The sequence below is a fragment of the Mesocricetus auratus genome, unplaced genomic scaffold, assembly GCF_017639785.1.
Source record: "Mesocricetus auratus isolate SY011 unplaced genomic scaffold, BCM_Maur_2.0 Super-Scaffold_100014, whole genome shotgun sequence".
In the NCBI taxonomy this organism is placed as follows: Eukaryota; Metazoa; Chordata; class Mammalia; order Rodentia; family Cricetidae; genus Mesocricetus; species Mesocricetus auratus.
In genome coordinates, this window is record NW_024429197.1 from 59,652,079 (window position 1) to 59,678,681 (window position 26,603).

A 26,603-nucleotide genomic window follows, 5' to 3' on the forward strand; every position below is an offset into this window, starting at 1 on the left:
TAGAGGAGTCTAAAATGGCTGAGAGGCACTTGAGAAAGTGCTCAACATCCTTAGCCATCCGGGAAATGCAAATCAAAACAACTCTGAGATACCATCTCACTCCTGTCAGAATGGCTAAAATCAAAAACACCAATGACAATTTATGCTGGAGAGGATGTGGTGAAAGGGGGACACTCCTCCATTGCTGGTGGGAGTGCCAACTGTTTCAGCCACTTTGGAAATCAGTATGGAGATTCCTCAGAAAAATGGGAATAAACCTACCACAAGACCCAGCAACTCCACTCTTAGGCATATATCCAAAAGATGCCCATTCATACAACAAGGATGTCTGTTCCACTATGTTCATAGCAGCTTTATTTGTAATAGCCAGAACTTGGAAGCAACCTAGATGTCCCTCAACCGAAGAGTGGATAGCGAAAATGTGGTACATTTACACAATGGAGTACTATTCAACAGAAAAAAACAATGGAATCATGAGATTCGCAGGCAAATGGATGACACTAGAAGAAACCATCCTGAGTGAGGTAACCCAGTCACAAAAAGAGAAACATGGCATGTACTCTCTCATATATGGATTTTAGACATAGATCTGGGGAGTGCCAGCCTACAATCCTATGGCCAGAGGGTCTGGAAAACAGAAACTTCATTTAGTGGCTGATCGAAGAAGAGGAAGACTCCCTCGGTTAAGTACTGAGCTGAACTCAAGAAAGCCAGTAACAGAGAGGGAGGACTGATGACCAAATGGATTAAGACAGGGCTGGTTTAACCCCCAGAAACAGCTGACCAGACAAAGGTTAACTCTTGAATCCCAGGCTGATGACTGGGAATCCAGAATGGGACTGATCAAGACCCCCTGAATCTGGGTGTCAGTGAGGAGGCCTAGGTAATCTATTGAGCCTTGGACAGCAGATCAGTACCCATCCCAAGTATACACACGGACTTTGGACTCCCATAGAACAATGTGAGGTGCACTCTCACCCTGAACTCTTGGGGAAGGGTCTAGGCCCTACCCTATATGAAATGACAGACCATGGACACCCCCATGGAGAGCCTCACCCTCCCTGGGGGAATGAGCGGATAATGGGGGGTTTGGGGGGAGGGCACGGGAGGAGGGGAGTGAAAGGGAGAGGGACCTGGAACTGACTTGTGAAGCAACCTTGTTTCTTATCTAAATTTAAACTGAAAAAAAAAAGCTTTTCTGCATGATAATGCCGTGCTAAATATTTTAGTTTTTGCAGACAGGTATAATCATCCTTAGAGACTCCTGCTTTTAATTGTGGGCTATAGCTTCTTGGCAGCTGAAAGTAGCAACCTTTGCTCTCAGCAGTTTTGACTTATTTAAGTGTCATATGTCACAATGGGCTGATCCCTGATTGCTTTTGCCTTCATCCTCACTCTATTAATTTAATAACCCCTAAAATGACTTATTAGTAGCATAAGAACATAATTTTAACATTCATATGTTATCTACCAAAGTGTATATTTTAAGGAACTTGACAAACAGCTTGTCTTCATCTCCTATTTTCAGTTGGTTGGGGTATTCCATATAAGGTGTCAAATAATTAATGAAAGCTGGTTATTTACCATTTTATAGGGCATAAAGCAAATTTTAGGTCATCATTTTACAGTTGTCAGTCACTATTTTCTATGCAGTACGATGACGTAATGCACCCTCTTCCCTTAGTTTTGCTTCATTTCTATTTTCAAGAAAAATTTATGTCCATAAGCAAACCTTTTAAAATATAAAAGAATATATAGTTCAGGCCTTTAGATTCCCCATGTCATTTGGTTTGTTTCCCTTATATGTTTATATAGCTCATTAAAAATGTAACATATATTTAAATACAGATTATAGGTAGTAACCTATAATATTCAAAACTTATAGATGCATTAGTTGGGTTTACTAGGTAGCAAATAAATAGGTATTATTTAAAATCTTGCAAATACCTACAAAATATGGCCTTTAAAATGGTTCATTAAGGTTTTCCATGACAAAGATATACAAGTCCTCCTGGAAAGTCCAATTACATCAGAGAGGAAGATGGGCATCAGAAACACTCATTATGGAGTTTGCCATCAATTTGGCAAAAGTGGACTATTGGACAAGAACCTGCTCTTATCTGAACTGCTTCACAGCAGACACTCTAGGCCTATAGGCTGATGATGGATGCCTCAACCTTACAGAGGAATTTTTGTTGACTGTCCAGGCAGCAACATGTCTCTGTTAATTCTAGAGTTTATATATTATCCTTCTGGGGTTTTGATGGAGTTAAAGACAGATAGTTTTATGATTATGGTTTCCCTTATTTATGATAAAAGATAAGTTACATATAAAACTTTAAGCTTAATATAATAGAGTAGATGATGTAATATTTTCTTTATATTTTGTCAAATGCTAGTGAACTAAATATGGTTGACTATAGTTCTTGATAACTGTTTTGTTATATGATAACTGTTTTGTTATATATAATTTTACTTTATTAAAGTTAAAATTTTCCTTTTTATTTACACAGAAAAGAGGTGATGATTGAGAACCTGCTTCTGTATGCCGTGAATATGTGTTTCTTTTATTGGTTGATGAACAAATGCTGCTTGGCCAGTAGCAAGACAGGAAGCATAGGTGGTACTACCAGATAAGGAGAATTCTGGGAAGAGGGAAGGCAGGGCATAATCATCAGAGGGACATGCTCTCCATGTAGCTGCTGAAGGAGTAACATATTAGAACATTATGGGCTCTATATTTTTATTTGGGACTGATGGGTTACAGGCTCATACTGAACAGAATCCTCTGTCTTTAAATTGGATTTAATCACACAAAATCCAATTTATGTAGAATTACCATGTAATTTTCATGCTTTCTGTAAAAAAATAATCCATGGAATCTATTATGAATATCTTCACTTTCATTAATGTTCTTTAATATGTCACTTTTATTGAGCTTAATATAGCAATTTGAGATTGGCATGTGACAGTATATATTTAGCATTTATTTCCTGTAGCACCTCTTTCATCTCTGTGAAGGCCACATTAATAAAAGATATAGTTTTATCCAGTTTTGTGCTTTTAGCTTATGGTCTTTAATACAGGATGTAAACATCAGTGTACTCTACTGAGTCTGCGTGCTGTTGTCTTTATTGACTACATTAGGGAGAAACATTATTTTTTATTTTTCCTTTAATTGAATATAGATTCTTTTCTCATATAATGTATCCTGATTACAGTTTGTCCTTCTAGTCACTTCACTTGTCTCTGAATCCAGTCTCTCTGTCTTTCTTAGAAAAGAACAGGATTTTCATTTTTACAGTACCATAAATATACTAAGTTTAAAGCTATAATGTATATGCAAAGTACCTGGTACACACCCATTTAGACCCTGGGCTTACTGCTTCAGTCTCTGTGAACTCATATGCACCTTGATTATTTGATTCAGGGGCCTTGTATTCCCCATGTCTTCCATAATCTCTGGACATTACAATCTTTCTGCCTTCTCCTCCTCAGGATACCCTGAGCCCTGAAAGGAAGAATTTCATGGAAACCTCCATTTAGAGTCTCTCTCTGCTTAATGTCTGGCTGTGATTCCCTGTGTCTGTTCCCATTTGGTGCTGGTGGAAGCCTCTCTGATGGTGACTGGCTATGCTAGGTGAGGAAAGGACATTCATGGAGACACATTTTTAATACGTAAAAATGGGAATTTCAAAAAATACTGCATATTTGCATATATTCTTACATTTATGTTATAGCATTTACTTTTAATGTATGTTTCCCTTGCTGTATTCTGAGACAACAATTATTTCAATAGATTGAATGATTGCCATGTTAGGTGTGAAATTCTCTCATTTAATATTTATATTTGTAGCATTATGGTTTCTCTGTAATATTTCTTTTTGTCAACCTTAAATTTCAAATTTTCTTTGCTAACCCACTTACTTCACTGAATTGAATTCATTTACATGTGACTTGTTCATGAATATTTTTTCTTTCTAAATGTGTGAATTAGGTTATTTTTGTTAGCTTAGCTGTTAAAAATTTTTAAAGTGAAAATCAGCTGTTATCATGTGAAGTCTTCAATATTTTAGGCCAATAACTTTACTTTTTTGTGTAAGGGGTGGTGAGTCTTTGTATGTGTGTTAAATGTCCCTCTTATATTCTTGTAATTTTATCTGTGAGATTTAAAGATACTTTAAATGTCTTTATTCAGTTTACATAAAGAAAAAAAGCAGCACTACTTAGATGTAACCATAAAGGAAGACAGATTTAACTTTAGTAGGTTATATCTCACTGGATAATATGCTATAATGAAAAATTTGTATACCAAATTCTCATCCATAAATTTCTTTGTGTCTGAAGTATTCATGTATTAAAATCTTTTGAAGTAAACAAAATGTTTTTTTTCTAAGCTGGAGAATCCATCTCTTTGGCCTTCAGAAACTAAATTTGTTAATCAGATAAATTAACATCTCCAAGTCAGATGATTTTGAATGAGTGAATGATATTAGAAAGTTACAGTATGTATGCACTGTAGAGGAATTAAATTAATGATAATAACTGGGAGGACAAAAATGTTGTAATTCATAATGGAATTTTATAGCATTTAATACTATATACTAAAAGTACAATTATTTGACAAGATGATGACTATTTAGAACATATATCAAGTGGGGGTTTATATTCACAATGGAGGATGTCCCTTGTATTTTATTAGTCAGTTTTGTTATTGGATCATTGGAAGTGTTCCCCAAATAAGGGCTCACACAGAACTAGGTTGGTACTTACAAATTCAGAGAGTTGATGGAGAAGAGATTCAGAAGAGTTATGTGGGATCTGCGTTCATCAACAACTTTCAAAACAATTGAAATTCAGGGTAGGAGTGGTTGTGCATATTTCATTGCCAAGAGAATACTTCACACAAGAGTGTTGGGGCTTATTAAGACCTCTCTAAGTCGGAGCCACGGACTGTTGTATATGGTGTTTGTAGAGTTGTGTGAGTTTCATGCATGTTTTTGGATATGGATATGTGTTCATTCAGAAACCAGTAATGTATGTATGTCTTCCTCTTCCTTCCTCTATTGCTTTCTACCTTATTTTGTTCACATGCATCTATTAACGGTGTGTGTGTGTGTGTGTGTATGTGTATGTGTGTACACGCACATATGCATGAGTTTTTTGCACAGCAGTTAGATGGACAGAGGAGAACTTGTGGGAATTAGTTCTTCCCTAGCAATCAAATTTAGGTGCTCAGGAATGGCAAAAGGGAACAATACTACATCATTATCTTTTTTTGCTTCTTTGTTTCTGTTCTCTCTCTCTCTCTCTCTCTCTCTCTCTCTCTCTCTCTCTCTCTCTCTCTCTCTCTCTCTCTCTCTCCTGTTCTTTCCTTTTGTCTTTTTTCTACTTTTTTTGAGAAAAGATCTCTAACTAAAACTGGAACTGTTTTAAGCACATGCCATTATGCCTGGATAGTTCATGGGTCCTGGGTTTTTACACCCAGGTCATCTTGTGTTGGGGGCCAGCCCTGGCAGTGACCAGATGCCAGAGAGGAGGTAAGGATTTGGTGACGAGGATTGAGTCAGGTCATTGGTGGTGATGAAATTCTCACAGCCTGTCTGATTAGCAGTTCCAGTGCATCTAGCTTTATGTATAATTAGAAAGTAGGGAGAGATAGATTCACGTTGTGCCATGTGTGTTCTCTTGCTTACAGTCATCATTGGTAATCCATGACAAAACAGTTATCTCTTACAGTTATTTTCACTTGTCAATCATTTAACCCAAATTTTAAGGATCTAGAGGTAAATGGCAGACCATTGTAAGCCTAGCAATTTTTGTGACTTCAAGGATGATAAACAGAAAGAAAATCTCCAAGCCATCCCAGGCAGATTGCCTGTCCTGAGTAGTATATTATTAACTATTAATTTTCAGAGTGTCAGTATGCCCAAGAAAAACCTTTAGGCAAATTATATGCAGTTATTACTCAATTTCTGGAGTTATACTATGTTTACCTTTTATATTTTCACAGAACAAATTTATATGTCTAATCTTGGCTTTGTTTTGTTCTGTGATCATATGAAACCACAGTTATTCTGAATGAGTTAACATTTCTAACACATTCAGACATCCTGAAACCTCATTCTTTTATCATCTTTCCAGGCCATTCTTTGTCCATCAATATAAGCCTCCTTGTAGGGCAGAGGTAACTCCAGCTAATCTAACTTTGTTGCTGTATATGCTGTGTACCTGCCTGAATGTGTCATAGGAAGAGGCTTGTAATCTTATCTGCTGTCACCTCCTAGAACCAACTGAATCTTGTTGACTTTTTGACTTTACTTTGTTTTGATTGACTTGTTCCTGGGTAAGTACAGGGACATACATATGTGTCTAGAACATCTCAGAGCCTCATAAAAAGATCTCTGGGATTTATATGTGTCACAATCTCCAAGGTATAAGGAAAACCTTTCAGTATATAAAGATATCCCCCTAAAAGTAGGAGGGGTAGTTTGCTTAGGACTTTCCTGGGGAAACTTAGAAGTAGTATTCTTGGGAAAAAGCTTCACAGTTTCATAAGCAATTTCCCATCAATCCAATATCGCCCAAATTTACAAATATTAAAATCTCCACAAGTGTGCAACATGTGGATAAGAAAAACAAAAGTGGGATTGTGGCCATCATGTAGCCCAGTGTGGCTGGATATCTTTCAGTCAGCTGTGCTATCTTTATGAATTGCTGTCTTTATCCCATTGAATATGTCTGTGCCATTCGTGTTTATGCAGGAACCATTTTATCCATTGAGTCATCTCACCAACGTGACTTTGTATGGTCTCTTCAGTTCAAGGTCAAATGTCACAGCTATTTGAATTGATAAGCAAGATTGAAGATATCCCTGTGAAGAGCTTGTTCTGCCTAGATACTGTTTGGAGCTTGATAAGTTAAAAACACCACATGGGTGTCCTTGCTGTTTTTGCTCGTGAAGCTTTCTATACCCAGTATCTTGTCTTCAGAACATTATTCTTAGAAATTTAACCTTTCATTTCTTTACAATGTGCACCACACTGACTCACATCAATTCATAACTTCAACGTAGAACCTCTCATAACTTTGGCCTTTATTGTTTGTAACTGTTTCTGTTGATTATCTCACCACACAACAATTCAAGCCACAATTCCCGAATACAAGCTCAATTTCATTGTATGTCAAAAGCAAATGCAATTTGCTTACCAGCCTCTCTGCCTTATTTCAGGCTCATAGTCACATTTTGCATTATCAAAAATGGATCCTTAGTGTGGTGGCTATCTTGATGACATCCCCAGATTATCATCCTCATCACATTTTTTGTACTGCTCATCCGTAAACTTCCTTTTTCATAGGTGAATGCTATATGAAAAAGTTTTAATCTTAGATTAAACCAATATAACTCATACTTCTCTTTAAAAAACAGTAACAACAATAAAACCCCAAACATTTTTCTTTTCTATTTTTCTTTTTATACTTTCATATTCCTCATCTCTCTCCCTTCATGTATCAGACAATGTATTACATCCTGCTAAGTAAGTCTTGGTGTCTTTTCAAATTAAATTGCACCATTAATAAGTTTCAGAGTTGGATAAGAGGAGGGGAGAAGAAGGCATGGGGGAACAGACAGGTTTAGTTGTGGTAAGAATAGAGGAGAGAGGATGAGAGATACAATAATAGATCAAGTCATTATAGGCTTGAGGAGGGAGCTGATACTAGTGAAATCTCCAGAGATCTACCAGGATAACACCAACTGGCAAACTAAACAATAGTGGAGAGACTACACTAATAGCCCTTCCTTGATGATAGGGTTGATGACTATCCTATATGCCATCCTGGAACCTTCATCCAGGGACTGATGGAAGCAGAGACAGATACCCAGAGCTAAACACTGAACTGAACTCCTGGAACCTAGTGACAGAAATGGAGGAGTGTGGAGCAAAGGGGTCAAGACCATGATGATGAAACCCACAAAGTCAGCTGACCAGATAAGGGGGAGCTGTTTAATCCCAGACTGATGGCTGAGAGGCCAACAGGGGACTGATCCAGACTCCATGAATGTAGTGCCAGGGAGCAGGCCACAGAAATCACTGGGGCCTTGGGTAGTAGATCAGTGTTTACCATGGTTTATGAATGAGCTTTGGGAGCCCATTCCAAATAGAGGGATGCTCTCTCAGCCTGGACACATAGGGAAGGGCCTAGATCCTGCCCAGGATGAAATGACAGACTTTAGAGATCCTCCCAAGGAGGGCCTTACCCTCCCTGGGGAATGATGTGGGGATTGGTTGGGGGGCTGGGGGCTGGTGGAGGAACAATGTAGGAGGGGTGGGAGAGGGAGATGGGACTGACATGTGAAACATTCACGTTTCTAATTTAAATAAAAACATATATTGAGAAAAATAAAAAGAATGATTTCCTTGTAATATCTTTATTAGTGTTTTCTACTATTTTTTGATAATTTCTACTGAGATGTAAGATTTCATCCAGAATACCTGTGTCTGTCTTCTTCACAGTTTTTCAAGATAGGGAGAAAGATTTGAATGTATATCACATCGAATCTGATTTCCAGTAGTGTTTTCTACTATTTTTTGATAATTTCTACTGAGATGTAAGATTTCATCCAGAATACCTGCGTCTGTCTTCTTCACAGTTTTTCAAGATAGGGAGAAAGATTTGAATGTATATCACATCGAATCTGATTTCCAGTATTACTAGTCATGTGTTGGGAGGTCATAACAAATGGGTGAAATAATTTTTTATGAAATTTAACAACTAGTCAAATTCAAAGACTATTTCCAGTATATCAAAACAAATACAATACTGAGAAGTATAATATAGGTGGAGTATACATTTAGCTAACAAAATATACATTTAGGTACTACAGATTCATGAAAACGTTTTTTCTTAAGCTATTATAACATTTATTTGATATATTGTTTGAAATTTTTGTCTAGGAGTGGAAAAACACAATTCTATACACAGCTAAGCGAGTTAGGAAATACTAGAGGAAAGCTGAAAAATTCAACTTAGGAAAGAAAATGTATTTCTAATAGAAAAACTAATACTGTCTTGTGATCATTCTTGCTGAGTAACAGCTTTACAAAGATGCTCATTAATCCAGAATATTTGCAATGGCATTCTGACTCTATTATATCTACTATATAGTTTGATCCCAGAGAACATGTTCTGGGATGGGATAAAAAGAAACCTGCAAAGTTGGCATTTGTAGAGCTCTACTACAACCTGTTCACTTTTCCACTGCTGCCACCAATGTTGCCTTATTATCTATCCTAGTCATCCATAGCTCTGTAATTTAGGAATCTTTCAAGGGTACATATTTTATATTTTTCATTCCTGGTTTAGACTTATGACAATGATCGAGGATTCCATTATATTGTTAATTATGAAGTTTGCAATGAATACCTTCTGATAAAACATAGCAAAATCAAGGCATCCTATATTTTGAAGAATCTATCAATGTAGACTGTAAATAGCTTTGTTGTTAAAATATCACTTAGCTCACTTAGCTGTTATTTAATATTCTGATATCACTCAAAAGGACCTAAATTGCAGAGACAAAACTAAGGGAAGTGAAATAAAACTGGCAATTTTCCTAATTAACACAGCAAGCAAGTTGTCTCACTTCAGCATGTGGTGGGTAATTGTACACAAAGTACACAAGGCCTGCTAAGGCTGATGACATTAATTTGATTACTGGTTATTATCACTAGGAATATCATTGCATTCCTAAATTAGCTGAATTATGAATACTCTTGCCTGGTAACCTTGGGAATTGCCTTAAAATTCTTTGCAAAGTGTTTAATTTTTTCTTTATTCTTGAGAATTTCCTATGTGTAGACAATGTTATGTCCCCTTTACTCCCTCCAGCTCCCCGAAGTCTACCTCAGCATCTCTGTCTGGTAACACCATGTTCTTTCTTTTTTAAGAACTCACTAAGTACAATTTAGGCTTTTCCAAATACATGGTGTGGCCAATATTCCTGGAACTTGGCACCATACCAGTAGCCATAGCTTCAGAAAAGAGTTATTTTCCCTTTGCTAGCAAATATTAATTGCCAGTAGCTTTACAGAAAGGATAAGGATCATCCATGCCATCTATGATGGAATTTTGATTGGTTTCCTCGTTATTGGTCATGTACAGGTAATCAGAGCTGCTGTGAACTCATGAGATTGATAGCTGCTTCAAGTACAGATGATGAAATTTTATAGTTTTCTTTGCCATCCCCTGGGTCAAACGGTTTTTGCATTTTTCTCTGGCATGGTGGTGTTAATGCAGATGTCCCACTTAAAGCTAAGCACTCTTTCTTCAGTTCTCATCACTATGATTAGTTATGCATCTCATCTTTGACAAAGGTTTAAAGCTGCTCAGGTCTATTTTGGTTATACAAAGAATTATTTACAAGAAAGCAGTATTTTCTTTGGTAACACCATTGCCACAGCCTCTATTTTAATGCTGAAGGAGAACATTCAGAGTTATTTGTTAATGCTATAGCTAGATCAGGGATATAAAATTAAATAAAAACGTTTTTATTCGGAAGGAAGAAATAATATGAAATGTGGGACAATAGAGCTATCTTCCTTCAGAATAAAAAAGTTTGTATTTAATTTAAAAGTGAAAGTCTTCTGGTGCTTAATTGTTTAATGCGTGTTGGCCAAATAATATGCACAAAATAATGTCCTAAATGCTTTGTGAATACAGCATGACGATATTCACTACAACACTCAGAAATAAAGTGTTGTCTATCTTCATTTTCACCAAATGAAAATTGAGGTATGGGATTAGCTTGAAATTTCCATGATGCTATAGTTTGGTAAAGGTCAAGGACTTGAGAGGAAGCCATGTTTAGAAATACCTCCTAGGTCTGCAGTCTTACTTCTGCGTGGTAGTTGTTTATTGGGAGAGCACTGTTTTCTTGACATACATTTACATTTAGTTATTTGGTTATCATTAGACATGCATGCTATGCTGCATTAGGATTTACATATGTCTAATGATATTGGGTATAACAAATATAAATGATATGGTGGCCATAAAGTCCATTGGAGGATGAGGTCCTGTGCATGAGGTCAGGGCAGTTCACTAAGTGCTGAAGTGTGACTCATTATAGCTCACCTAGACCATGTTGCATCGTGAGTTGAGTAACTTGATTTTTTTAGTAGTCAGGTACTTTAATCACAGCTTTATGTTAAATTTCAGCTACTACCAGCGTTATAAATGTAATGATCATCATATCTACACTCCTGCTGTTTCACCATAAATTGTCTACTTCCTGAAAGAATGTCACTCAGTTTAAAATTAATCATAGAATAGTGGCAGTAACTGATGTTATTGTGATTTGTAAAATCAAAGAAGAAGAGAAAGGGACACAAAATAAAGAAAATCAAATGGAAAAGACAATCTGAATAAAAAATGGCCTAATTGTCAATTCCCAGTGTATAACGACATGAATGTATAATTTTATTTTCTTTAATTTTAACAGCAATACAGTTTTAATTTTCTCTTAACATATTTTGGAGAGGGCTTAATTCCAGAAATTATAGAGTTTCCTGATTCCTTCCTCTTCCCACAGTGACAGACACTGTACACTGGATGACATAAAAACTAAGCAAGGTCTTCACCAATTAACTGTATCTCTAACCCTCTTTTTACTTGGTAACTTTTTAAATAAAAATAGACTTTATGCAATATATTCTGATTACAGTTTCTCCTCCAACCACTCTTTCCAGATCCCTGCACATCACCCCCACCCAGATCCATACCATTTCTCTCATTAAAAACTGACTTCTAAAACTAATAAAACAAAATAAGTAAAAAACAAATGAACAAGAATAGGATAAAACAAACAGAAATGAAAGAGACAAAATAAAAGTTCAGAAAACATATACAGACACAGGCATGTACACAGTTGTATATTCAGGACACCCATAAGAACAGAATCAGTGACCACAATATATGAGTAAAAGACCTGTAACTTAGAAATAAAATGGCTAGACAAAACATTTTGAGATAAAATACTCCAAAAATCCCATTTAGCTAACTTTTCTTAAGGTCACAGCGTCTGCTGTTAAGTGTGGTTTGTATATATATTAGAACTCCACTGGAGAAAACTAACTTTTCTTTTGTGAGACTTTATTAATTCATGACAGCTTCTGGGCTAGGGATAGTGGATTGTGTCTACTTTCCTTCTCAGCATGGAGACCCCATCTGATTTAGACCTGTGAAGGCCCTGTGAAGGCTGCTGAAGTCTCTGTGAGTTCTTGCTTGTGTCAGTCCTGTTGTGTTTAGAAAGCCTTGCTTCCTTGGTGTCATCTATCCTCACTGGCTGCTGTAAACTTTCTGCCACCTTTTATGCCACTATTGCTAGTGTGTCTTGCAGGCCTGTCACAATCTTTCTCTTCTGATATTGTGCATAGTCCTCCTGTACCAGTTAGCATTGGCAAGGGCTCTAGTTAGGTGCTAGCTCAAATTTTCTATGATTATCAAGTTATATAGGAGTTTTTTCAGCTATAAAGGCTTTATCATCCATTTGTGGAGAGCAACCAATTCACCTTGGGAATATTCTTGATTCGTGTGTCAAGCAGGAGGGATCCTTTGGTCAAAAATCCATTTTTAACCCTTCCCTGGCAGGTTCATTTGGGGGTGAGAAATGTCTAATTGAGTCTTTGTCTCCCTGGTTATTTAGTAATCCCAATTTAGATTTCTTTCATATAAATATATGTTTTTAAGAAGTTTCTACTGTATTTGGTTTTCATACTGCCCCTCAAATGGCCCTTAGTTTTAGCTGACACCCCCTTTTTCTCTCCCTTACTCCATTATTTCTTCTCCCTATGTGTTTTATCCTTCTATTCCAATTTACCTCACATCATCTATGCATAACTATTGTCAAAATTATTTCTACATGATTACTGAGATGTGTCAAATATTGTTTTGGCATCTGTGCTGTCATTATGAAAGCTTGCCTAACTTCACCTGGTTTTGGGACATATTGAATGGTTGATTGATGCTGTCATAAAAAATAAGCTAGGTTGGTGTTCTGCAGTTTTGTAGTATTCACAGAAGTACTTTGTCATTTTAATTTATTTTTCATTAAATTAGAACAATAAATAGTTAAGCCTTCTGTTTGGCAGTGCTGTTTGCTGTTCATTTACACAACACATCTGAGCATGTAGTAATTTCAGTTCATTGTTTGCTTTCAGAAAGAGGGAAATAAGGCTCTGAGTTCATTGTTATTGATCAATGTTGTTTCTTTTGAAAAACACAAACTTTGTATGACTTGGATGAATGAGGGACTAGCAATTGGCCATCATTATCATGCTTTTAGTTTTTGAAATGGAATGACCATGGATTGTATAACTTGTCTGTGAATCTGAATTTTGTATATCGCAAATGAATTCTTTGTAAGTCTATATGTCATAAATATACCTGGAACTAAAATAGGAGACAGTCATTCTGTATAATTGTCATCTGTCTATCTATCTACCTATCTATCTATCATCTATCTATCATCTATCATCTTTTATCATCTATCTAATTATAAACTTAAATTTTCTTTCATATTTGTGATGAACATACATATAATATGCACAAACAATAATCACTTATGTATATAATTACTTTTAGATTAAAACCTTACAGGAATTATTAAGTAAATGCTCATTGAAAAATCAGACTGAACATAAATGGAACAGTTCAACTAGTTAATGGGACTATCCTTCTGTATATATGGTTCTCTTATTGGTTGATGATTAAAGCACTGTTTGGCCAATAGCCAGGCAGGAACAATAAGTGAGGCTATGAGAGTAAGAAGTTTAGTCGCAGAGAGAGGCAGAAATTGATGGCATGCTGCCCAAGGAGTAACATGCCAGATTACAGGTAAGACACAGCCTCATGGCAATGTCTAGATTAATATAAATGGGTTAATAATTAAGTCAGAGCTTGTCAATAAGAATCCCTAGCTATTGGTCATCAGTTTTATAATTAATATAGCATTTGTGTGTTTATTTGGGGCTGAAGAACAACAGGATCTGGCAGGACCTTGTGGGACAAAAACCTCCATCTTCAACTCATATCTACTCACATTCTGTAAATAGGAGTTATAACACTAAAGCACAGGGCATTGCTCTTTTCTACATTTGGTGGATTTTAAAAGTTAGTGATGCTGTAGGCATCCTGTATATGTGAGTTTGCTTGTTTACATTAATAAAATATGTTACATTTCTTTTTTTTTTTTTTTGTTTTCTGAGACAGGGTTTCTCTGTATTGTTTTAGAGGCTGTCGGTCCAGCCCGGCCTCGAACTCACAGAGATCCACCTGCCTCTGCCTCCCGAGTGCTGGGATTAAAGGTGTGTGCCACCACTGCCTGGCTTTCTTTTTTGTTTGTTTGTTTTTTTTTTGAGACAGGGTTTCTCTGTGGCTTTGGAGGCTGTCCTGAAACTAGCTTTTGTAGACCAGGCTGGTCTTGAACTCACAGAGATCCTCCTGCCTCTGCCTTCCAAATGCTGGGACTAATGATGTGTGCTGCCACCACATGGCTATTTTACATTTTAATATATATCTTAGGAATCTTATATAAGAATACTGTATTTACATCATTGTTCCTCTCTTTCTCCTTCCAATTCCTCACATGCCCCTCCCTCTCAAATTACTATGGTTGCATATGTATGCATATAAATTTATGCATGAAACATGCTGAGATCATTTAATGTGCATGTATTGAGGCTGATCTGTTGCAGAATCAGTGTAATAGGAAAGAAGGAGTCAAGAATACTTTATTGAAGAGAGAAGTCAGTTACAGGGGAAGCACTCTATCTTGTCCAAGCTGCAGCCAAGATCCAAAAGAGAGTACCAGGTGGCCCTCTCTCTTTATTTATTCCCCTCTCCCTCACAGATCTGCAGCCATGCCCGTTGGGGCATGGAAAAAGTTGCAGGTAGTCTCTCCCTACACTGATCCCTTGAGATTGGCTACTCTATCACACCTGATATATGGTTCATCCCCACAGAATACTGATTCTCCTTTCCCAGCAACCATTAATTGCTTATAGTTCTAATTCTAGGAATGAAGTTTTATGAGGATTTCCCTATATGTGTTAGTTTGCCAGTGGTGTCTTGCTTAGAGAATAGTATTGTTGAGTGCAGCTTTCCTTTCATATATATATAAGACACTACTCTCTCAACACAGGCATCATATCTTCGCCGTCTGTATGTTAAAATCTTTCCAACACCTGCTACATAATATTCTTTGAGTATTAAGAATATTGGTCCTATTATAGATATTATTAATTGTGCTGAGGAGCCCACAGTGAGTTGTTCTCTACATTTAGACCAATAATAGCATTCTATAATGGCTTCTGTCTGCTGAACAAAGAAGTATCTTATCCCTAATTCATGGGTTAAGTGTTTAAACACCCAGTCTATTGATTGTTGATAAGTGTATCTATTTTATTTTGCCATTGTAACAAATTACTACAAATGTAATAGCATGGAACAACTAAAATTCTTGTCCCATTTCTGAAGTACATAAGTTCATGCTCATTTGGTAGAATTATTATCCTTCTGGAAGCTCTACAGTAGCCTACAGTAAGAGAGTGGCGGATGTCAGTTACAGATCTTAAATGCTGATGCTGATCATTTGACTCAATGCCTCAGAAGACTTTGTTTCATCTGTTACTGAGTCCACCCTTCACGGTGAATAGTCAACACCTTTACATGGATGACAATATACAAATCATTCTGCATTGAAAATTTCATCTGATTATGCAAACCTGATGTAGTCTTCATTAGTTTATTAAATAGAATTAAATATTTGGGACTGCGTTGGACATTGCAAGAAAAAAGTATCAGAAATATTCTCACAATCAGCTGCTAAAGATAAGGTTTTAGAATTAGTAATTAAGATATTTCCATTTGGATTCTATCTTTGTTGACAATGATGCATTTAACTTAGTAGCTTTTATCTTATCAAATCTACAGTTTATATTTGTAACCACCTGTAGTGATTGTGACAAAATGAAATAATTATTAAATATTCCCTCAGTGCTACTGAACATATGGCATGTTGAATACACTGTTGATTTTTACTGTGAAACTGGTTCTATTTTTTTTACATATTTTCTCAACATGATTATTTTAAGTTTTGCTTGAGCTTCAGTGATGAGACTAACTAGTTAGATGAAAAAGGAGAATCAGATGTCATGTGTGCTTTATCTGAGCTTGAAATGAACACTTGGCATCTTCATCTGTATGAAGTTACAATCTGAACTGTGGTTGATGCAGCCATGACTACAAAATAAGAAATTTATACTTTGTTTTTTTCCACTCACTACCAATCAGACTCATATTTAGATGATGAACTTCTTGCAAAATAAAGTATTTTGACTTCAAACACTGAGAGTATTTAATTGGGTTATATATTAAACTTTAAGAAGTGTGAATTAAAAGTATCATCCAAGCACTCAGGGTAGTAAATATACCATGCTGGAAACAACCCTTCAATCAGAAAGTTATAAAAATTATTTTAAACTGTAAGATATTTCAAGCTGTTGTCATCTCTCACATTCTACTCCACAATTGTGAAAATTTTAAGAGCTATCATTAGACTGTTACCTCTTATAATAGAAAAATCAATACAGTAAGAAAATTAAATTTTACTAATAGCCTTTAGGCAACATACAATGTTAAAGTGCATTTTAGCTTCCCATGTGGTTCACAGGCCAAGGTAGAAATGGCATCTGGTTAGCTGCCAATTGTAAATATTTTCTTCCTTCTTAGAAGCCAGCAAGATTGCCCATGAACTGAAGTTATTCTTAATGCACTTGTCCCCTGAACCTTAACAATGTGAAAATAGCTATCCAAATGTCGTCATTTGACAGGTCAAAATGTTGTTGTATTTTTAATTAATTATTTTTTCTAGGGCTGGAAAGATAGCTCAATGAGTCAAGATGTTTGGGGAGCAAATCTAGTCTAATGCCCTTTGTTGAGTTCCCAGGACCCAAGCAGTGAAAAGAGAGAATTGATTCCTACACATCAGCATCCAAACTCACACTATGGCATATACACACATACCCTCCAGGAACCAAGGAAACAATGAAATAAAAAAAATGCAAAAGGAAAAATAAAGTTAAACCAATAAGATTCCTCTTAATAATTAATGAGAAGTTGGCCCAAGAACCACAGGAAAGGTGCAAGAATAAAAGAGCACCCATCCTGCAAATAAAGTATCAATGCTATCTGATTCTTAAGGATAGAATGGATGGGGACTAGGAGAAGAAAAGGAATGTGCAGAGAGGGATGAGATAGGAATAGATCATATGGAAAAATAGATTGGATCTCTTGTGAGGGTGTATCATTGTAATATGCAGTCATTTTCTTTTGTTAGCAGACAGACACAGCCAACCCGAATATAACTTATCATTTGACTCATCTACAAAGTATTTGAATGTAACCTGAATTCTAATAGGTCTTAATAATAAAAGACCAGAGTCAGATATTAGTTGTTAAAAGTTGAAAGATCAGAGAAGCACAGCATCTAGTCCCTAGAGCTCTTGACTCAACAAAATCCTCAGACTGAAAAGAGACCCAGCTCCTGTCTTCTTCTGCCTATATTCATCTCTCTGCCCAGCTGTCTCACTTCCTGTATGTTTGTACAGATGTCCAGACCTCTATCATTAGCTAGTGGCTAGCTCGGTCTTCTGATATTCAGGTAAGCTTTATTTGTTAGAGTATAAAGAAGATATTACATTTCTTCTTTTTTCTCTAAAAATATAAAAATTACGATTATAACTAATAAAGGAAAAACTATATACAATAAGCACAATAATTATAAACAATATATAAGACAATAAATACATCAACAATACCCATTCCATTAACAACTTACAAATTCAGAAAAAATGCTCCATGTCTATCCTATCTTAGTGAGTCCAAAATGTTGTAACTAATTCACTGTGATTACCATCATTTTCTCTGAAGTAGATTGGTGCTGCCAGGGGCAGACATATCTCATTTCATAAAAAAGAAAAGAACCTGTGTTATTAAAGCATCATCACAAGTGTCATATTCTGTAAATCTCTGAAGTATTTGAAGACAACCTATCTATGTAAAATATATCTTTATTGAACCTTGAAAACATACATAATATGACCACTAGTTTGATTATAGTAGGTAACTAAATATTAACCTGCATTTTCCTATCATCCTAAATAGTTGATAATAATAAATTTCAAGGACTGAAAATTTCCATTACATTTTTAAATGAGTTTCATTGGTGCAATACCTTCAATAAGAAGTATTTATTGTATCTGCAGTATATTTTAACAAGACTAACCTCAACTTTGTGTCACTATAAAAAAATCCCAAGCCAATGTAAAATATATAAAACATTATATCTATTATCTGCATTTTTTTCAAAATAAGAACTCTGAATCTAATCTCCTTTGTTATTGCACAAAAAATAAAACATCCAGGGACTGATATTGCAGTTCAAGCTCCAAGCTGAAGACCTGAAAGCAAAGTAGCTAGCCACTAGTTCTTACCTCTACCTCAGACTTAAAGGCAATCCTGGTTCCTCAAACTGCAATCCCAGACTATTATGTTCTCTTCAACATGGCTGGAGAATCCTGAGACTATCTCAGAAAATGCAGTCTGAGACCTTGGATGCCTGTCTTTTAATACGTCTCTAGGGCTTGTATTAAAGTCATGTGGTCCAGGTGCTGATATCATCCTTGTGTGAGCTGTTTCTCTTTAGGACTGGATCAATTTTCAGTAGCTCAATATGGCCTTGAACTAACAGAGTTCTCTCTACTTCTACTTCCCAGGTGAAGAAACTAAGATGTGTACCAATACTACCTGATCTCTATAGTTTGTGGCTGATTTTGCTTTCTGAATCCTCAAGCAAGCTTTAATGAATCATAAATAATACATCACCACACTTTGTTCAGCATTTTTTTCCTATAACCTATTGCATTACCAAAAAACACCTACCCCACCTCTTGAGAATGTGGGTCACATATTCTTAAATTTACCTCCTGCTGTCGGTGAGTGATGGCATCTTTACATGTTCATAAGAAGAAAAAAATGTATTATATGATAAGTCCTGAGAGAAGTAGATGTATATTTTATTGTCTAGTCTCTGCATAATGAGAAAGTGCAGGTCTTGTCTCAAGTCCTGACTCAAGTAGTGTGTGAGGCTGGATCTTCTCAGCTAGCCACCTCGAAATTTTTCTGAACTGTTTGAAGTACACAGCTGATCTTTAGATGATATTTTTCAGCTTAGTGCCATTGACACAGTCCTGACAGAATTTTCATTGTGGGGCCTCATCATAATTTTGGAAGCTTCAAAGGTCACTGTTAGGCATAATCATGATTCACTGCAAAATTTAAATTTAAATCTCATATGAGCTGATCTCAAAGAGGTTAAAGGATCAATATTTGTTATGTACATCCAGAATCAAAAACCTTAATAGAGACACAAATACAAAATCATGTACAGGAAGCTAGATGAAGTCTTTATCTAGAATTAGTTAGTACTCTATATGGCCATTAATACATGACAAACATATATGTATATATATATCTTATAAATTTTGAGATAATATTTAATACCTCAAGAAAAGCTTCAATGAGTCAAAATAAAACCAAAGTACTATAAGTGACAATACAATAGTTTCTTAATTTTTGTTTTTATTATGTCTTATATCAGGTGGCACTTCTGACATGAGACGTATATTTTCAATTTTACCTGCTTGGATTTAGAAATGGAAGAGTCACACTTCAAGTTAAATAAAAGTATCTTTAAATTTTAGTTGTAATGGGATTAAAAAAGACCATTTGTATTACATATCTGTAGAGAAAAGCAGAAACAAACATTTTGGGAAAATTTATTAAATTTTGTCCCATTGGCGATGTGATACCTCAAAATGCCAATTTATTCATCTAGATGATTTTTCCTTTCGTTTGTCACATGTATTATTTGTCCAGTGGTCTCCAGATGGTAGCTGGATGCTTTCATTCTCCTGAAAAGACAAAAGCAAAGTATTTCTACAACTCTAAATTTGGGGAGGTTCCCCTATGGCAAGTTATATCTGATCAAATAAAAGCATTTGTTAGTTTTAAAGATATTTTAGATTAAATGGCCAAGTTGTTTCATTAATTATCATCTTGTCTAAACAAGGGACTTCTCTTGTTCAAATCTAATTTTTATCAATTTTGATGGTATCCACAGCTTTTTTTCTTCTACTGTGTGAACAAAAACAATCCCCTTCCCCAGTGTAACACTTGTCCTGTTTTCCATTCTGAGGTCAGCACATCTTTAAAGTATACAGGCTGATTTAATTCTGTAGATTTTCTATTACCCATGTTTCTCAGCAATTGTCATTCTTTTCTCATTAGCATCCAAAAAATTCAAAGATAATAAAATGTTATGTAATCAATTTCTGTGGGAATCTTTGTTATCCATTTCTCTTTATTTATCATATCTTCACCTTATGAGAAGAAGATATTAAATTCATGGTCAACTTAGAATTATGCATAGATATTAGGGAGACTTGCTTCAAGCAGTTTTAGAGCCTGGTCCTCAATTACAATGGAAAACATAGGGGAAAGATGAAACTGAGACCACTGAACAATGAAGTAGGGCTAGAGATATGGGAATTTCCCAAGATGAACCGATTGGAGAGGGAGATTATAGTGATGTAGATAGGCAATCTCTATATAATTACCATGCCCTGGCTTCATGTTGTATTAGGTTGAGAGATATAAAATATTGTTTTGATAATCCAAGTTAAAATATAAAGTGAATTAGGTACAAACATTTTTTGATTTTTTTCATTTAAAATAGAAACAATATTATTTTGTATACCAATCCCAGATTACTCTCCCTCATATCCAACATGCCCCCCACCAACCCTTATCCCAATCCCTCTTCTGCTCCATAGAAAGGGTGAGGCCTTTCATGGGGGATCATCAAAGTCTGTCACATCATTTGGGGTAAGACCTAGGTCCTCCCCTGTGTGTCTAGGCCTAGAGAATATCACTCTGTGGGGAATGCGCTCCGGATGTCTGTTTGTACACTAGGAATAAATACTGTTCCACTATTAGAGACCCCAAAAACTGTGCAAATCTCCTAACTGACAACCACATTCAGGGGGCCTGGTTTGGTCCTATGCTGATGTCAGAATTGTTAGTCTGGGATGCATTAGCTCACCATTGTTCAGGTCAGCTGTTTCTATGGGTTTCCCCAGCCTGGTATTGACACACAATTATAATAGGCTAGGATACTCATGTTAGGGAAAAATTGTAATTTTTCCTTCAGATAGTCTGTCATCACTCATATACATTTTAGTTCCATCATTTTCCTGCAAATTTCATAATTTCAGAATGTAAGAAGTTACCACCTATAATTCAGACAATAGACTAGTGTCCAAAATTTTTTTAAAAATGCAGAAATTAGTACTAAGGATATAAAATTGATAATCAACAAATTGTCTATGATTTGAGAAAATAATTTCAAAACAAGAAACATAATGACTCACAACTATTTTAGAACTTGTTAAGTATCCCTGGCCATCAGGGAAATAGAAATTAAACTATATTGATATTCAACTTTACCTCAATTACAAGGGCTGTTATCAAAAATCTGACAACAAATTTTGGAGAGTCTGTGGAGACATGTGGACCCTTAGGCTCTTATTTGCTGCTGGTGAGGGTGAAAATTAATGCAGTAATTATGGAAATCAGTTTGACAGTTCATCAGAAAATAAAGAAACTCTACTGTAACCTGCCATTTCAGTCCTGCACATACACCCAAAGACTTCCCACATTCTGTAAATCCTTGCATGCCATGTGCATTGCTGCTTTATTCAATATAGTGGTAAAAATGGAGTAGATCTAGCTATTTATCAACAGATAAATGGAAAATGAAACTCTGGTACTTATACCAAACAAAACATCTGGTGTTTTGAAGTATGTTTCTGTGTTTAGTTTGATTCTTTAATGTTACTTAGTGGTAGCTGATAATATTCCCACCAGCATGCCTAGCCTTCACAGGAACCTGTTTATTTATGAGAAGTATTGTCCTTCTTAGCCTCTAATGTATAAAATCATGATTATCAATATTTAAAATTGTCACTGTAAGGAATGTCTTTTATTATTGTCCAGATTAAAGTATTTCATGTACTTAGATGAATATAACCAACTAGTTGATGATCTAAAGTATGTTGATTTTATTACTGAATTCTTTCAAAATGTTAAAATAGTTTCTCTATTTGATGACTCATTTTTATTTATTTTCTTGATACTGTTTCAATTTATTGATTTTTCTAGACAATGCTGAAATTTTCTGAGACTGATCTTTTAAATCTTATCCACAATAACATTTAAGAAGCACTAAGCATAGTTTTTCATGTTGCTATTAAGCTTAAAGAAGCAATTTAAACAGGGAGACATTTTAACAGGGTGATTGCGATATATAATCTGGTACATATAAAATAGTAAATTTATTATGAGTCTGTTATCGGTTAATGCAGAAAACATATATTCCTTTACTTAGGTAAGACCTTTTATTGCTCAGTTAATGTATTATGAGTTGGGGATCATTTCTCTATCTCTGAAGAGTCTTGGGCTTGAACCATCTATCTGCTAAACTCTCTCTTCTTTAGAGACCTATATACCATCTACCAATTTTCTGATATCCTTGGTTTTACTGGCACTACCTGCAGAATCAAAAGAGCTGAGTATGAAAGAAACAGACTTTGTTTTCTTCAAGCACTAACTCATCTTGTGGAGCCTGCAATAGATTGATTCCTGAGCGTAAGAGTGGAGTTCATAGCACAAGCTGATTATGATAGTCCCCAATGTGACTGAAGATGGAGGGGATAGTAGACTTTTTGTTTCTCCATTTGTCTTCTCACAACTCTTTGTTTTGAAAGGAGACAAAACTGGATGTGCAAGGGATTGAAACCATTTGTTGCCCTCTTGCCTTCTCAATGACTCATCTCTTTAGAGTAATGCCAGCAGTTTCTGGAACTTTGATAGTCTGAGTACTGAGAATTGTTTTTAATTGTGAAGGAAATCCAATAAAAAGCAAAAAGGAAGCATTCTAAGTCATATATACTGATTCATTTTTCTCCCATTTTCTGTGAAAGTTTGCATTACATTACTTAAATTCTATTATTTAAGAGAGGTAAGTTCACCACAATTTAGAAATACAATGGTAAAGAGTTCCCATCTTAGTCATCATGAAAACAACAGATACATTAAATATTTTGTTTCTTTGTTTAAAATACACATTTTGGTGCTGTTGATTTAGATAAACATATTGTTAAGGGTTATAGGATTTGGCCTACTGTCTCTTTTGAAAGGAAAAATTTTCCATGTATGGATCTATACACACCACAAGGTTAATTATAATACTAGTACAGATAGCACTAAATAAAAGGCTTAGAAAAGGTTCCATTAGACAGAATCAATTCAAAAATTTTTATTTCCTCTTTGTCCATTACAAAAGAGTTTTAGCATAGATATATGTTAGGAAACCCAATAGAGGGAAAATATCATTTCTGCCTTCAGAATCTTACTATACAGAGAAGGCAAGATATGTACATGGCAGGGGACCCACCCATCCAAACAGGACAACAGGGACAACATAAGTGAAACACTGAAGCTACTAGAACATTTTAGATTTCATACTATATTTAAACATTTTCTCTCATCCATAATTACACGTTTTACTTTAAATGAATTATTTAAATTAAAACAACACAAAACACTGCATATAATTTAATGGTAATTACTTATTGAATGATTGAATAAACTATTAAATTTCTCTCACTTGGGAGTATGAAATGTGATTGTGATTGAGGTTGATAAATTTCAAAGATAGAAATAACTGAGTTTTAAAAAGAATTTTATAATGAATTTCAGACTTATGAAAATGTTCATAAATAAATTATTATAATATTCATCCACCTAGATGCTCTATATAGTTTATATATTTATACCCATCCATTGAATAGAAACAAAGAACTGTTGTACTGTTTGAAGACATACATATATATGTATAAAAAGCATTAAATTGGTACCAAATTAAATAGGAAATATTTAAATATGTTCAGAAACTAAAAATGTAATAAGATCAGAAATTCAGACCATGAAAATGGAGAAGGAGCAGAGGTATTAGCTAAAATATTGGTATAATTGTTGAAGCTGTATACCTCTTTGGCTCCAAGCCTCTTTGAAAACAGTTAAAGACTTAAGAATGCAAGGGGCATGTTGTTTTTGATGCCTAATAATTTTAATAGGCACTGTAACAATATTCCGAATTGTGATAATTGGCATTTTGTACTATATAAATTCATAATTATACAGAAATATTAATATCCAAAATTATCTGTAGAACATAGATAAGTAAATGTTCCCTATCACAGAGGCTGTTCCAGAATGCTCTTGGGTCTGCACTGATCCAAACTAGACAGTGTCTCAGTACTGAGAAGGAAAGCAGATATGAACTCCCATCCTAAAAATAAGCCATCTCCAATTAACCATTTCTTCTAAAAGAAAAAAAGTTAGTTTTCTTTCATGGAGTGTCACTGGGCATACAAAAGGAAACGGAATGGCAGGCCTCGTTCCCAGCAGTAGATGGCCAGCACAAACCAATCTGAAAGGTGTTTTAGGAGAGTTTTTTAGTCTATTCCTGCTCCCTTCTCCTCCTGTATCCTCCCCACCTGCCCACTGTGCCAACTGCATTCATTCTATCTCTTCCTAAACAAATACAAAACAAACAAGTGAAAAACAATGCTGAATAATAAACAACCATGAAGAAAACTAAGAAATTCATGCATAAAGTTATGTCAAATACCTCATTACTTCATAAAATTGAAGTGTGAGGTTCTGATTGTCTTAGAAGAAAATGTGTACTATTTGCTCAACTAATACCAATAACTAAAATTTTGTTAAACTGTGAATATATTTAGAAATTAGTAAAATCATTTTGACTGTTAACAGGTAAATTATGCCTTACAGATATCAAGTTTGTCATACATTTCTTGTAAAATGATTAGAGGGATATGAAATATGAAGATAAATTTAGAAGTATCTGTATTTCACATCATTTTCTCCTCATGGAGTGGAGGCCATGGACATGATTTTTTTAGTACTGCTCATTGCACATTAGAAGAGAAGACAAACAAATCATTCAAATCATGTATGGTAGGAATCATGTATCATGAGTGTAAAGGCAAAGGAGATGTATGAGATTTATTGGTTCAGGGAATGGTAACTTCAAATAATTATAGTATGAAGAATATTCTTCAGGAAATTGATAGAAAAAACGTATTTTGCCCATGGAAGTTATAGTTGCAAACAAAATGAACCCACCTCATGCCATATTCAAAATCAGTTTGTAGAATATGTCTAAAAAAGACAGATTCACAATATCCTTTAAGATAAAAATGTGAATATTTTCATAACTTAGAAATATGAAGAGTTTGCTAAAACCCAAAATGGCACAAATGTAAATGAAATAAAGACGAACTTAATTACATTAAAATTAAAATTTTCAAGAAAACAGCATAATGAAAAAGAAAAGACATGAAAAACGTATATTTCCAATAACTTTTATGCAATTAAATTAGTATTCATAACACATATAGCATCAAATCATAGGAAGAAACCTATATGTGTATGTATAATAGTCACTTAAAAATATTATCATGTTTCTACCATTATAATAAAGGAATGGGAACGTGATTTTAATTTCAGCAATACTATGTGACTAAAAATGAGGCCAATTGGTCACTTCCTTTTACTGTAGTGTGCATGTAAATAGGGGTATTACTTTTATATTATGGAATTTTAAATAAGTGTTGTAGATGTGTGCATAATAAAGTCTAATAAACTCAACATATTAATATAAAATATTTTTAAAACAGTATTTTAACCTGACAATGTACAGTCCTGAATTAGACCTAATCCTAGAAACCTAGAAGCAACATGGATGCCACCCCCATCTTCATTTCAAATTACTGAAAAATTAAGGACATGAAGAGCATTACTGGGGGAAGAAAGTAAACTGAGTCTTGTGATGCTTATCAAAGTTGACCACGCCATGAAAACTGAGTCAGTGACCTAAGGTATGAGAATACATCGAGTACTTATGTTATCTAACTTAGAAACTAGAAAAACTATAATTTAAATGTAAGATAATAAAGTTGAAAGAAAAATTATGAAACAAACATGATTTTTATTGAAAACAATTTGTGTTAAGTGTGTGTGTGTGTGTGTGTGTGTGTCTATGTGTGTGATGTGTGAATGTTAACACTCAGCTTGTTAAGTCTTTTTCCTTCCACCATCCATACAGATCCCAGGTATTGAACTCAGGTTCTGAGACTTAGTGGCAACTGTCCTTAACTGGCTGAGCAATGTCATTTTTCTCAAGAAAATAATATTTATGATACTTAAGACAAATTAGTATTACCTTGAAGAAGTGGCTTTTCCATTTAAATTTATCATACATTCTTATGTAAGCATATTGTGTGTGTATTATGTGTGTGTTTTGTATGTGTAGTAAAAGATATAGTATGTGATAC

General features: G+C 35.0%; 1 protein-coding gene across 50 annotated transcripts in view; it reads left to right on the plus strand.

The window, feature by feature from the left end:
• The window catches only part of Ptprd (protein tyrosine phosphatase receptor type D), a 2,190,171-nt gene that overhangs the window by 29,552 nt on the left and 2,134,016 nt on the right, over positions 1-26,603 (plus strand). The gene's annotated exons all lie outside the window — the stretch shown is intronic.